This window comes from Cataglyphis hispanica, chromosome 8, assembly GCF_021464435.1.
Source record: "Cataglyphis hispanica isolate Lineage 1 chromosome 8, ULB_Chis1_1.0, whole genome shotgun sequence".
Taxonomy (NCBI): domain Eukaryota; kingdom Metazoa; phylum Arthropoda; class Insecta; order Hymenoptera; family Formicidae; genus Cataglyphis; species Cataglyphis hispanica.
Genome location: NC_065961.1, coordinates 1233016 through 1246030, shown reverse-complemented (window position 1 = coordinate 1246030; position 13015 = coordinate 1233016). Strand labels below are relative to the sequence as shown.

At 38.5% G+C, this 13015-nt stretch overlaps 1 protein-coding gene across 1 annotated transcript in view; it reads right to left on the bottom strand.

Moving 5' to 3' along the window:
- LOC126851393 (MOXD1 homolog 2) overlaps positions 1-12200 on the bottom strand; it is a 181914-nt gene extending 169714 nt beyond the window's left edge. Inside the window, exon 1 of the mRNA XM_050595313.1 lies at positions 11506-12200. The gene's annotated coding sequence lies outside the window, so the exon portion shown is untranslated. The remainder of the gene's footprint in view (positions 1-11505) is intronic.
- Positions 12201-13015: the final 815 nt, after the last annotated feature.

Genomic DNA, 13015 nt, shown 5'->3' with positions numbered 1-13015 from the left:
ATTCAAAGGCAATCTCAAAGATAGATAATTTTGATATAGTTAGAAATTTGATGTGTATATGTTTATAAATACGTTATAGTAAAGATTGGAATATTAGTACAAGATAAACAGAAATATTTTGCATCTAAAAGAAAAAGGTTATTTTCCATTAAAAAAAAAAAAAAATGTTTCTATATTAACTTGTAAAAAATTTGCCTACTTTACTCCTGATGTAATTTTCATTTCTTTCCTTTAATTTATGATCTCCCCCTCTCCCCTCACATCTGTCTTTACAAAGAGATATCCCGAGGACTTTTGTATAAAATGACAATTCAAATAGTATTTTACGCGCAGATTAATGTCGTTTGCGCGTAAACGAGTAATTTGGTAGCAGTCGCAGCTGCTTTCTTGGATTCGGCCGAAGGGGGACAAAATAACGAACAATTTAATGTCTCACCCCTTCGTAACAGGATCTATTTCTGTTATCTTGGCGCGCGATACAAGCGTGCAGTTGCGGATGAGAGGGATGCGACTGTTAGGGGAGGACGACCGGTGTTCCGTGCGATACCGACCGACGTCCTCTAGACGCCTAAAAATACTCTTGCCAGAAACACTATACAATACAATTATCTTCGTGATGTATGGAGTTGCCCCATTCACTTCTTAACGGTTGACATTTGTCATCCGTCGCAGATGACGCGGGTTATCTGTTACCCTTAGATTGCCCCACCGTTTCCTCGTTCGTAGGAGGGAGTATATTTCTCATTAAAACATAATGAAAAAATTTATTTCGAGGACGGAAATGAGATGCTAATCTCGAGGCTTTTCATGTTTTACTGCTTCTTTCATTTTGACGAGTCTTTATCAGAAATTTTGCAGGGGTTACGTGCTTGAAATGGTAATGTGAGTTACGATAAAGTCTAAAGCGATATGGATTTTTATTTCAAAACCCTTTAGATGTGCTATGTAAACGCGCGTCAATAAACGTAAAATACATTAGATCATTTTTTTGCACGCAATAAACTGCAGTGAGTCAATAATTTCTCGTGTAATGGCGTCCAAATTAGTTTTATCCGAAGTGCGCATGGAACAGAGCGCGATCGACGATGCATCCAAGTTTTCCGGGAAAAAAAACAAACTTCGTTATCCACGAGGGCCGTGATAGGCCCGTTGATAGTGTCGTTTATTTGATTTCCCGGGGCGAACGCCAAGCGAAAAAAAAAAATCTACATCAATATCGACATCGATCGGCGCGCGCGTCGCGAGGCGGCGCAACGATATACCGATACTCGATTAATCATTTCGGCTCATACCTCGGGATTTTAACGCGCGACAAAAGCTTGAATGGCCGTATTCCGGCGAAGCGTGACGGAACGCGAAACGGACAATACGTATGAAATATAACGGCGTCGATGAAAATATCTCGGGACAAAAGCGGACGCGCGCTTTTCCGCGACCTCGGGCACCACCGAACTCGCGCGAATTAGCAAGTCAAAGCGACGACGAGAATCATAGTTCGATTAATTATATCGTTTTCCCATCTCCCTCTTTCTCTCTTCTCTCCTCTCCTTCGCTCTAAAATCCTAGATTTATTCTCATTGTCAGTGTCACGAATGAAGAACGGTGTGTCGTTCTCGCACAGCCCCTCTCGAAATAAAATCGCAGTTAAAGAAAGCGAATGCGATCATCAGAATTAAGAAGCGAACTAACAGGCATCTAATCGTTCATTTTGCCGCTCTAGAAAGATTGCAATTTAAAAATCTGCGAAATAATCTCCTTTATGTTATCAATCTTTTTTAATAAAACGATTAACAAAAGAAAAATTTCTCTTGTTGTAAACTTAGTGTTATAACTTTTGCAATAACTTTAAAAAAAAATTCTGGTATATAAAATTGTAGTTTATAAGAAAATTTCGAATTATACGTATTTCATATTTGTTATTTTTATATAAAATTTAATTATGTTATTGTTTGATAATATCACATTCCTAACACACTCTTTTCGATAATTAAAAATCAATTATCAATAATATAAAGCATTAATACTATAGAGACAAAAAAACTAGAATAGCGATGGTGTAATTATAATATTGCGTATTTGATAAGTGCCGTAAATTAAAAAAAAAAAAAAAAACAATTAAATTCAAGCATTATTGTTTAATGTGAACGAACTTACTATTCCGATGAAACGGCGTGCACTTTTTCACCTCGCTTCAAAGCAACGAAAATCAAGAACGTCGCGACACCGGCTTAACGCCCGCGTTGCGTTAATACGCGCAAAAGATCAAAGGGCGAATCATTCCGCCCGCGGACAGTTGAGAATTAGCAAATCAAAGGGAACCGCTAATACACTTTCCTTGTGGCGAAATGACGATTCCTGCCTTAGTAGGTCTCGAAACGTCGAAAGGGCAGGCAAGCGATATCGATCGCATCTGCTGTCTTTGTCTCCTCGGCAGACAAAGGGCTCGTTTCCCCGATATTCAAAGGAAAACTGTGTCAGCATCGATCGGCGAGATCGATCTTTGAGAAAGGAAGAACCATTTTGATAGAAAACAAACGATAAACCAATATTATTGAAGCTATTATAATCTCAATATTCGTTATCATCTTATAATATATACTACGATAAAGAATATTTTAATGAAGTATAATAAAATTTTCTCACTCTAAATCTAAAGATTCAAAAACCTGCCACTTGCAACTTAAAAGATTCAAGAACGTGTCACTTTAGAGTTTAAATGATTTAGAAATGCAACTTTGAACCTCTTCACAGCTCTCTATCTCTCTCTCTCTCTTATAACAGCGTACCATTTAAAGCCGCACATTTAAAATAGTTCAGTGTCCCAAATTCGGAGCTGAGGAAAATGGTTCCTATAACCGTAACGCAATCGATATCGATGTATATTCGTAATAATCGGAGATCCAAAAAGAGAAAAAAAAAAAAGGAAAAAAAATTGAAAGCTCGAGCGATCGTCGTGTGCGCGCGAGATCAATTTGACATTAGCAAGTCAAAGTGTGCGAACACGCCTGTCATCGTCCCGCCGCGGATAATGCGTACCTTTGTCGCGACGAAATGATGGTTTTCGTGAAGCAGCTTAATCTCGTCGCCCTACCCAAATTACCGGGTCGTCCCGGGCGGCTGGTGGCGACTCCGCTCTCTCCATAATTTGTAAGTGCGCCTCGGCCTGGTCTCACACCCTCAGCCCCTACCCTCCTCCCGGCCCACTCTTTCCTACGTTATCTTTCAATGGACTTTCCCAAGGCGAAATTACAGATCGAGCGACAAAATGTCAGTGTAGACGTTCGTTTTCTCTCTGACTCCCTTCTCGTCCCTTGCGTTAGCATTCCTCGTGGCTATCATTATCTTCAATGATCACTCCGAACTGGACGGGATCTCTGATCGATCGATTAATAGGATCTTTCAATGGCACGACAAGGCGCGAGCGCGAGTCGATGATTGTGGAAGATGATCGTCGTCGAGTGACTACTGGGAGTGTGACGTAATGGAATGTGAAACATTGTTAAGAAATTATCTATTGAATCTATTCTGTAATTTGTTTTAAAATAACGCTATAAAGAATAATAGAAATATAAAAATATCGGACATTGAAGTATGATTTAATTATTATAAAAACACAAGAAGACAATTTAAATACAAATGATTATAAAATAATAAAAAAATTTCTAATAAAAATTTAATTTTAAAAACTTTCAAAATTATATATAACACATCTTCATATAATTTTTGTAAAAAATTTTATAATACAAATTTTCTTATACAATATTTTGTATATATAATACACACGCGAAATATCCTCGATAAAGTCAATCCAAAATGTGTACTTTGCTTAGATTCCTTCAACAATGCTATTTTGAGAAGTTTGAGGCTGGATTATTAATTGGACGGATTCTCGGAAGTGATAATGCAAATGCAAGAGACGAGGATCAGAAGCAACTTTGCCAAATCGAATTATCAACTACTCCATAACAATCCAAATTCAATCGGAATTCACGAGCTTCGCCATGGTCTTAGCGAAGCGCTATAGAAGACAGAGGAATAGAAATGCTACATTGAATAATGATTAATTGAAGAAGCAAACGGATAAGAGAAACATGTCGAATTTAATTACATTGAATATTAAGATTGCCGGAACTTGAAAGTTAAGATAATAATGATAGCTTATAATGAATAAATTTGCCTACATCTTGTGGCAAGGCTTTATTAAATATTTATAACCATCTAGAATGAAAAAGTAATAATTTACATGTCCAAGCGTACAGAAATCAATCTTTCTAAAGATGTGGCATAATCATCCTCGCCCACTTGTCTCTTTGATTAGTTTGACATTTCGTCGATAGATGCGCATACGTTACAGTGAACAATGATTTCTCATAGCGAGTTATTCGACCTTTGATCAATGTCGGATTTATCCCGTCTCATAATTATTATGCTATACCCGACACGCTGTCAGATAATTTAAATAAAGAGTTGCGCGCGTGGAATTAACGAGGCTCTCTACAGTAATGTCGGAATGACGATCGTTAATTGTTACAGCGCGAACGAATGTTTGGCAGCACAACGGCACGTAGTCATTTCGGATTAGGATAATTGGGCTTGCAGAGAGTGTCAAACATCGGGGTGGCCGCGCTCACCCGGATTTCGCTAATTGGTATTATCAAGCTTTAGCGACTAATAATATTAATTGACGCTCGCCATCGCGTCACGAGTCAACTCATTCCGAGGTACTAAAGCTTTATTTACCGGAAAGAAATTTAAATCTTTTTTAAATTGTTCCTTTGTGCGATATAAAATATTTGGGAAATTTCTGCATTTTTTTTGTATTTTTAGATTTTTAAACAAATTTTTCAAATGTTGATAAAATGGCTACAAATATTTATCAAGACGCTTAAATTATATTTTCCGTATTTCTTATATTGTACAAAATTATTTTATTTATAATAATCACAATAAATTGTTATATCATGACATATAAACGTAATATATTCTTGAAAACAAACTCTAAGGTTCTCAGGCGTTTTAAGACTTTGTAAGAAAGCCGAATTTCTCGAAGAAAAGCACGCCGAAAAATCAGATCAACCGGAGAACAATACGCGATATCTCATGTTCTCAGATACTAACGTCTGGCAGGCGTTGCATAAGCCGACAGGATGTTAGGAAAAACTCCATGCATGCATATAAGCGCAAGCGGAAATACGTGACAAACGTGTGATTTGCCTGTAAAGTGAAAGGGTGTCAGGGGCTCACGTGGGTGCCGGTTGAATGAAACAGAATAGAATAAACGTATGAGCGACTCGTTTTGAGAGAGCGACACGACTCGAATCTTGTAAAACGTCTATATAAGTGAGTTAATTATTTATGAAGAATGTCGTGCGTGCTGCAAGAGTAGGGCAGGATAAAGTGAAGTGGAGTGGTGTAGAAAATGAATTGTGTATAACGCACGGAAATGCTCGTCGTAAAAATATAATCAGTCTCGAAAAGCGTTGAATTAAAATTAGATGTAATAAATTACCGGTCGAGAATTTACGTGGAGGAGAGAGAGAGAGAGAGATTTTACCGATTCGTTTACGTCAGCCGCGCCAGTGAATATAAAGTGTACACTCGCCCTTTAATAAACCCTCTATGAAACGGATATGACGCGCGGGCACGTACTCGCTCGCACACGCGGAAATGAAATTGCAAAATGCTAAGTAGCGTGGTGTATTCTTGGAAGTCCTCCCTCCGTCGTACTTATCGGCGTACTTCAACGCCGCTTAATTTATAAAGGCATAAAATAAACCCCGAGGATCGATATAACCCGCGCACGGACGCGAAATCCGCAACTGTAACACATATAGGGAGTGAGAGATCCTAATCGGAGTCGACTCGCGAAACGAGAATTCGCGTGAGCGAATTCGTCCGTCCATCTTACATCCCCTACTCGAATGCCGACCTTTAGAAGTCTACGAATGCTCTCCGTCTTATCTAGCAGGGCTATTTAAGACGTCGCCCGCGATCCCCATCAAGAGAGATATCCGCGAAATCGCATGAGGATTAACGGATAAACGACGGATGTGCACGAGTACGTCGTACCGTAATTTTAGGCGGACGGAAATATCCGCTTCGAATCCGCTCGAGGATTAGATGAATGATGCATGCCAAAGAGTGTTCTATCTGTCCTTCTATCGATCGTGCTTATCCCGTTTGTCGAACAAAGAACCGTTTCAGACTGCTATTGATATAGTAAATTTGTTAAATATGTTTACTTGAAAATTCAATAAAAAGTACTTTATCATAAAATAATATATATATATATTATCATCGAATTAATCAAACAGTATTACCCGTGATAAATTTAAAACAGTTGTCTTTTAAAAAGTTCAAACTGTACTCTAGTAATTTAAAAATAATGGCTTTTAGCATTTTTTAATACATTCTAGACTTAATTACTTGAAAATATTTAACATTTTGAAAAGTTTTTCCATTAGAGAGAGAGAGAGAGAGAGAGAGAGAGAGAGAGAGAGAGAGAGAGAGAGAGAGAGAGAGAGACAGAGACAGACAGAGAGAGAGAGACAGAAAGAGAGAGAGACAGACACAGAGACAGAAAGAGAGACAGAGAGAGAGACAGAGAGAGAGAGAGAGAGAGAGAGAGAGAAAAAGTTCAACCTGATAATTTATAGCTCGATCGAAACTTGACACATGTCGTATAAAATATTTCGTACAATAAATATAATATGTTAATGCGATATGAGTAAAAAAATCTGAGTCAAAAAAATTTGCGAGCACTCTCGAAATTGTATACAATGACCGTTTGAATAAGATATTATTTTTTTTAAAGAAACAAGATATTACACGCACACACAAATGCTCTCCTTAGGCACTAGTATTCTTGTATAAACTGAACGTCGCGTTGTACCATGCCGATATCTTTACAATTTCAATGCAAATTGCGCGCTACGGCCTGCGTGACTAATTTAATATGCCACGCTATTTTATTATCGCACGTAACGGAGAGTAAAATGCTTTAGAGAATTTTCGTACCAGAAACGTCGTGTTCTTCGCGAAATTGTCAAATACACGATCGATTGTAATGTACTAGAATTTTATGAAATAATAGCCTTATTTATCGCCTAAAGTGCATCGCGCTTAAATTATAGCCGGTATTAAATGCTGTTGCATTACATCAACAACCAGACATTATTTTTCACTGTATGTATATAGATTATATAGAAAATATTATTACATCATGATACATTATCTATATATTCTACAGAAAAAAAAAATAATAATATTAAATAAATATATTCAAATGTATATATGGTATATTTAAAGATATTATAGAATTCTATAGTAAAAAGAATCGATATCGATTTGCCGCGCGCGATAAGAATAGATGCCGATATCAATTTAAGCCACGATAATTTCGATACACGATACAAAATTTCTCGACTAGTATACACGGCAGTAACGAATTTCACAGAGAGATTAATGATCGGTATCGCGGATATTAAGATTGACTAATCCCTAAAAGATAGAAAGCGAATATGAAAAACGCTCTCGTACGGGAGTGAAGGACGAGATCCGTTAACAGATTGCTTTTCCGTCCGACGGCTGGACGCTAAAGCGAACGGGAAAATAATCTTCATGCGAGAGCGACGAAGGAGAAAGCGAGCAGGATGTTGGTGGAAACGCAAACGGCCTGAGCGCCGCGTCGCGTAGGACCTCCGTTCACGAGATCACGAGAGCGGAGCGAGCTTAAAGGAGATAGCCGGTAAAGATCGTCGCGGCGTAGGACAGTCGAGTGATACATCGGCCCGACGGCCGTCGCACTATCTCTCGCGCGTCTACGACTATCTTCTTCTCACACTTCGCCAAGAGGGCTCGCATTCTTAGAAATGCGAACGCGCAGCATTTCCGCGAATCGCCGCGTTATCAGACAGATGAATCGATTCATCTTTTCTTTCTCTTTTTTTTTAGATTGAATTTTTTGATTTCTACAAAGATTATGATAATCGAGGGTTAAATATCTACATACTAATATATATCTACTGAAACTCATATCTAATCGAAAGGGTATTAACATTAACCTTTTAATAATCATTTTTCAGATTTATTTATTTAGATTATAAGACGCGAGTAATATACAGAATAATTTTAAGACGCGAAACAAAATATTAGGAAACTTTTACACACAAAATATTAATGAATTTAGCGGATATTAATTATTATTAATTAACTATTTTCCTAAATCCTATTTAAGAAATTATTAAGTGGGTCAGCGACGTTTATCCTTATTAATTTTTTGTAAACCTTTTTATTCTAATTATAAGAAAGGTTATTCGAACAATTTGTGGTAAAAAAGTAGAGTGAAAAATAATAGGATTCAAAGATTAACTATGCATTTTTTACATTCCAATTCTCATCAAATACGTTCAACAAAAAATAATATTTCGTTGCGGTGATCGAGAATATTTTATTTTTAATTTATATCATATGGCGTAAAAATATATTACAAAATATATAAATAATTTACCGTAAGCTTCTATCAAATTCGTTATTCTCTCGCTACCTTCTTATTTTTCAACCGTACGTATAAAGTCACCTACAAAAAAAAGAAAAAAACCCATCGCATTTACAAAGCACTAAAAACCTACGCTCGTGAGATCTATGTTAGCTCGTATTAAAGCGTTATAAGGCACGCAACAGTTTAAGGAGCCTCGTCAAGAACTGTCAAGTTTGTTTACGGATTAGGAAATGCCTCGTGAACTCAGCTTAACCCTTTCGAGAATCTCATGATAATCTCAATGTTCTAATGCTTGTTCTAAGGTATGTTTACCATTCTGCTAGGAGATTATCCGTTTCGAATACAACCACATGTTTCTAATTTTACAGGTGGGTGCAAGGTGAAAGTTTAGCGAAATTTCCACGATGTTAAAAAAGTCGTAAAACATTTGATTTTAGAAAGCTAGAAAATTAGAATAAAGTATGTAGAATTCTCTATATATTTTGAAACTGACATCATATACTAATCGAAGATATATTAAATTGATCGAACAATTGGATAATTTTTTTTCTTTTTTTTTTATTTACGATAATAATATAACTTATTGTGCGAAAATTATGTAAGGAAAAAAATGTAGAATAGATATATATGACTTCCTATAAATCTTAAACAATGGAAAACGTTGACTTGGATGAATTAAGATTTACGGATACCTACAACAAAAAGATTTTAAGAAAGGAAGAAAAATTCCCTGTGGTGGGCACGGCGCAAAGAGTTTCGTTCGGATTTCTCTTATTTTCGACTTGGCCGCACGACACGACAATGCTCTTAAATTCACCGCCTTGGACGACCATTATACTCGGAGGAGAAACTTTCGCGAAAAAATCCTACGGACGTGCCCGTAGAAATTAGGCCGGTCATTGTCGGTTCATTGAAAATTCGCGGAAAATCGACTCGGGACGTCGCTTTTCGCCGAGATTCGCAGTTTCATCGTCATCGGCTGTGACATTAAAGCGGGAAAAAAGAAAGTTCGGAAAGCTTTTCACATGCATGTAAAAATTTTAAGTACACGAAACAACGCTTTGATTCTAAATCTGATCAGTCTAATCTAAATTATCACTGTATTGAACAATTACAATTATTTTAATCTAAAAGAAATTCATCAAGAAACAAAGTTTTGTCATCCATTTAGAGTCCCGTATTTAAACTTGAATTAAGTAAAATAAATTCTAGATACTAAATAAAGATATCAATAATTACACACACACACACACTGCAATAAATTATTCTTATGGAGAAATCGACTTTGTATTCGTCAGAAGAACCTGTCGTGAACAGAAATAGCGACAGCTTGTATGTGTGACACTAGTATGTGCCACATGGCACTAAATTTCCGCGATTTAGCGCAAACTTTAAATGGGATTCGGGGTCGGTTCTACCATTTTATCTACGAATATATACGCGCACTGACATACGCGCTGGTATGTTTCGCATGATCGGGAGCCTCCGTGTTTTACGATCGTACGATTTTATTTGTTTTTTTTTTTTTTTGCCGCGCGTGCGAGATCACTTTCGCATTTCACTGAATTGTGCGAGCTCGGAGCGACAGACTGCGCGTGACAGGCGCCACGGCATAAACATCGATCTGTGAATATTACCGTGAAGCATTACTCGCGAAATGACTCTCGCGATGCTGGCAACTATTCGCTTGCCAGGTAAATCAGGAACTTTAACCGTTTGCTATCAAATGGCCGAGTGACGGCGGACTGTTAACGTTCGCGTTCCTCGCGATATGATTGCGTACAATTTTTATTTTTTTTTCCGATGCAATAAAAAGATTTCGAATAAAAATTTTGCACAGCTTCTCACGTTTTCAAATCGTGTTTACATCGAGAGGACTGACATGATATTCAACTCGATTTACGATTTGATTTGCGTCATTTTCTTAGTAAGTCTTTGCTATCGATAACTGTTTGTAAGCAGAATTCTAGCTACGTATACATGTAAACATATGTTACTCGAATTATATTTCTAAAAGGTACCGCGCGATTGTGAGCACGAACAACAAATACAAGGTCAAATTTAATGACTACAATATTTCGTTTCAAAAACTCTTGTATTATACAAGTGGAAAAAATTACTTTTTACTCCATTCGTATGAATCGATTAAAAAAAAAAAAAATAGTAAAGAAAAAAACAATGCTATGTATCTTTATGTAATTATATTAAATTTTACTATATATATATAAAGCATTCTTTTATATACATATCGCAAGCATATTAATATCGCGTAAAATGTATTCTTTTGAACACTTTTAATGATGTATTTTATTCATTCTAAACAAGCAAACTCTATCAATGCGGAAATTTTTCAGCGCTGTGTCAACAGCCAGGAACACTCAAAAAATAAGTATATCACTTATCTTGTGAGATATTCTTTTATCAAGGTACCGTGAAATAACACCGACAGATTTACCTTGGTAGATTTCTCGAATCCTCGTCGTTGTGTCTTATCTGAGAATCTGAGAAATGTATCACCATCATCCGTTAGGACGGCGACTTGTTTGACAAACTTCGTGGATTGACAATGAGACAAATATGTCAGAGAGAATCTTAACAATTTTTGTCAGACGAAAGTTTGTCTATTGTGTCGAATCCAAAATCTTGCCAATCTTTGTAGGCGAGAGAAAGAGAGAGATAGAGAGAGCGATGATGGTAAACAATTTTTTTTTTTTTTCATAAAAGAAATTACGATCAATTCGTCAAACTTTTCATGTCAATCTAAACTTTTGTAAAGTAGCGATAATTTTTAAAAATCTGCAAATTTTCTAATAAGTACGTATTAACGATATAAATTAGATAGAAAATTATTAACCATTGTAGCTAAGGAATGCTGTAAAAGTTCTAAAGGTTATCTAATCTCGCGTACACTTTTCAGACACTTTTCTTGGAATTGTGTGTCTTTAGGGTTTCGCTCGTCGATTATCGATAAGATAAGATTTTGGAGAATTTTGGAGAAAACTCACCACTCAGAAGTACGGACGACGGCGAGATGTCTCCGGGTCCGTTACGTTTTTGACGAGCGTCGCGACGCGTCGTCTCCGATCCTCGAGAAACGATGATCCTCTCTCGCTGTACACTCACGTCGTTAAGAACTTGCGTCCTATCCTCCGTCGTCCTGGCGATCACACACTTCCGCCACTGTCACTCACTCACTTTACGAGCTCTTCGATTACGCCCTTCTATACGCCCGAGCCGGTAATTCTCTACGACGAGTCGATGATAGACAACCACTCGCGCCTCTCTCGATCTGTTTATCCGCGCGTCACTTCAATCTGTTCGTCGTCGTCGACACTCTGAAAGTTGCGTTCCAATTTGCGCGGTTAAAGTAGATGTAACACTATTCACACTGATCGCAATCGACAGATTTCGTCGAATCGATTGGCCGCGAGAAGATTACAAGCTTGTTTCTCTCATGCGATGAAAGAGATACGTCAGATTAAAGTCGACAATATCCCTCGAGGGAGAATAATCGTTCAAGTTTCGATTGTTTCAATCGCGAAAAATCGTTGCCGTTATCTCGTCTTTTGTCACGTTAAACGACGATGGAAATTTCGATCGGCTCTCTATCCCCTTTCGTTCGACAAGAAGACGCGCACACCGCACGCAGGCCATCCAACCGCGCGCCACGGTATTAGCCTGTGAACTGAAGCGCCACTGCGACCCGAAGCCGGGTTCCTTCGGCCCTCCCCTCCTCGGAACTCCCCACTATTTCTCTACCCCCACCACATACTCACGCCGTCGCGCGCGCGATTCTACGCGCGCCCTATCTCCCGTTCAAGAGAGAGATCCCTTCTCCTTCCCCCTCATTCTTACTCTCTCACAAATCTCTCTCTCTCTCTCTCTCTCTCTCTCTCTCTTTCTCTCTTCATCTCTTTCTTTGGGAACTTATTCCTTTTTCTCGCTCTCTCTTTCTCATTTTCGTCCTATTTCTCTCTCTCTCTCTCTCTCTCTCTCTCTTTTTCCATGGCTCGTTCGCCATCCTCGTTCCTCTCGCATTCCAACGGTGGTCGGTTCCTCTATGCCATGTTCCGACTGCCTAACACCGACCCTTCACGTACGAACGACCGAACGACTACCCCGTTCTCTCTCCTCTGACATAGCGCACACGATCAACCTCTCTCTCTCTCTCTCATCTTTCTCTCTCATTTCTCTCGGAGAAGCCGCGACGCGCACCGGTAGAGGTGCACCCTTCGCCAAGGACTTTCCGGATCTCCCACATCTCCTTCCCCCATCCTCCGTCCGCGTCCTAACCAGCCGTTCCTTTCAGAAATATTTCGACGTTCGCGCGCATGTACATCCTTGCACCTGACTCCTCCGTCGAGTTTTCCTCGGTCGAGGAAGTGCGCCGGCCAATCCCGGGCACATGTTCGACACTTCCACTCGTGCCATTCTTCTCGGATCAGACGGGGGAACGGGGGAGGCTCGAATGGGAAATCTCTTTATCATACTCGCGAGCAAGCGGGCTCTACATCG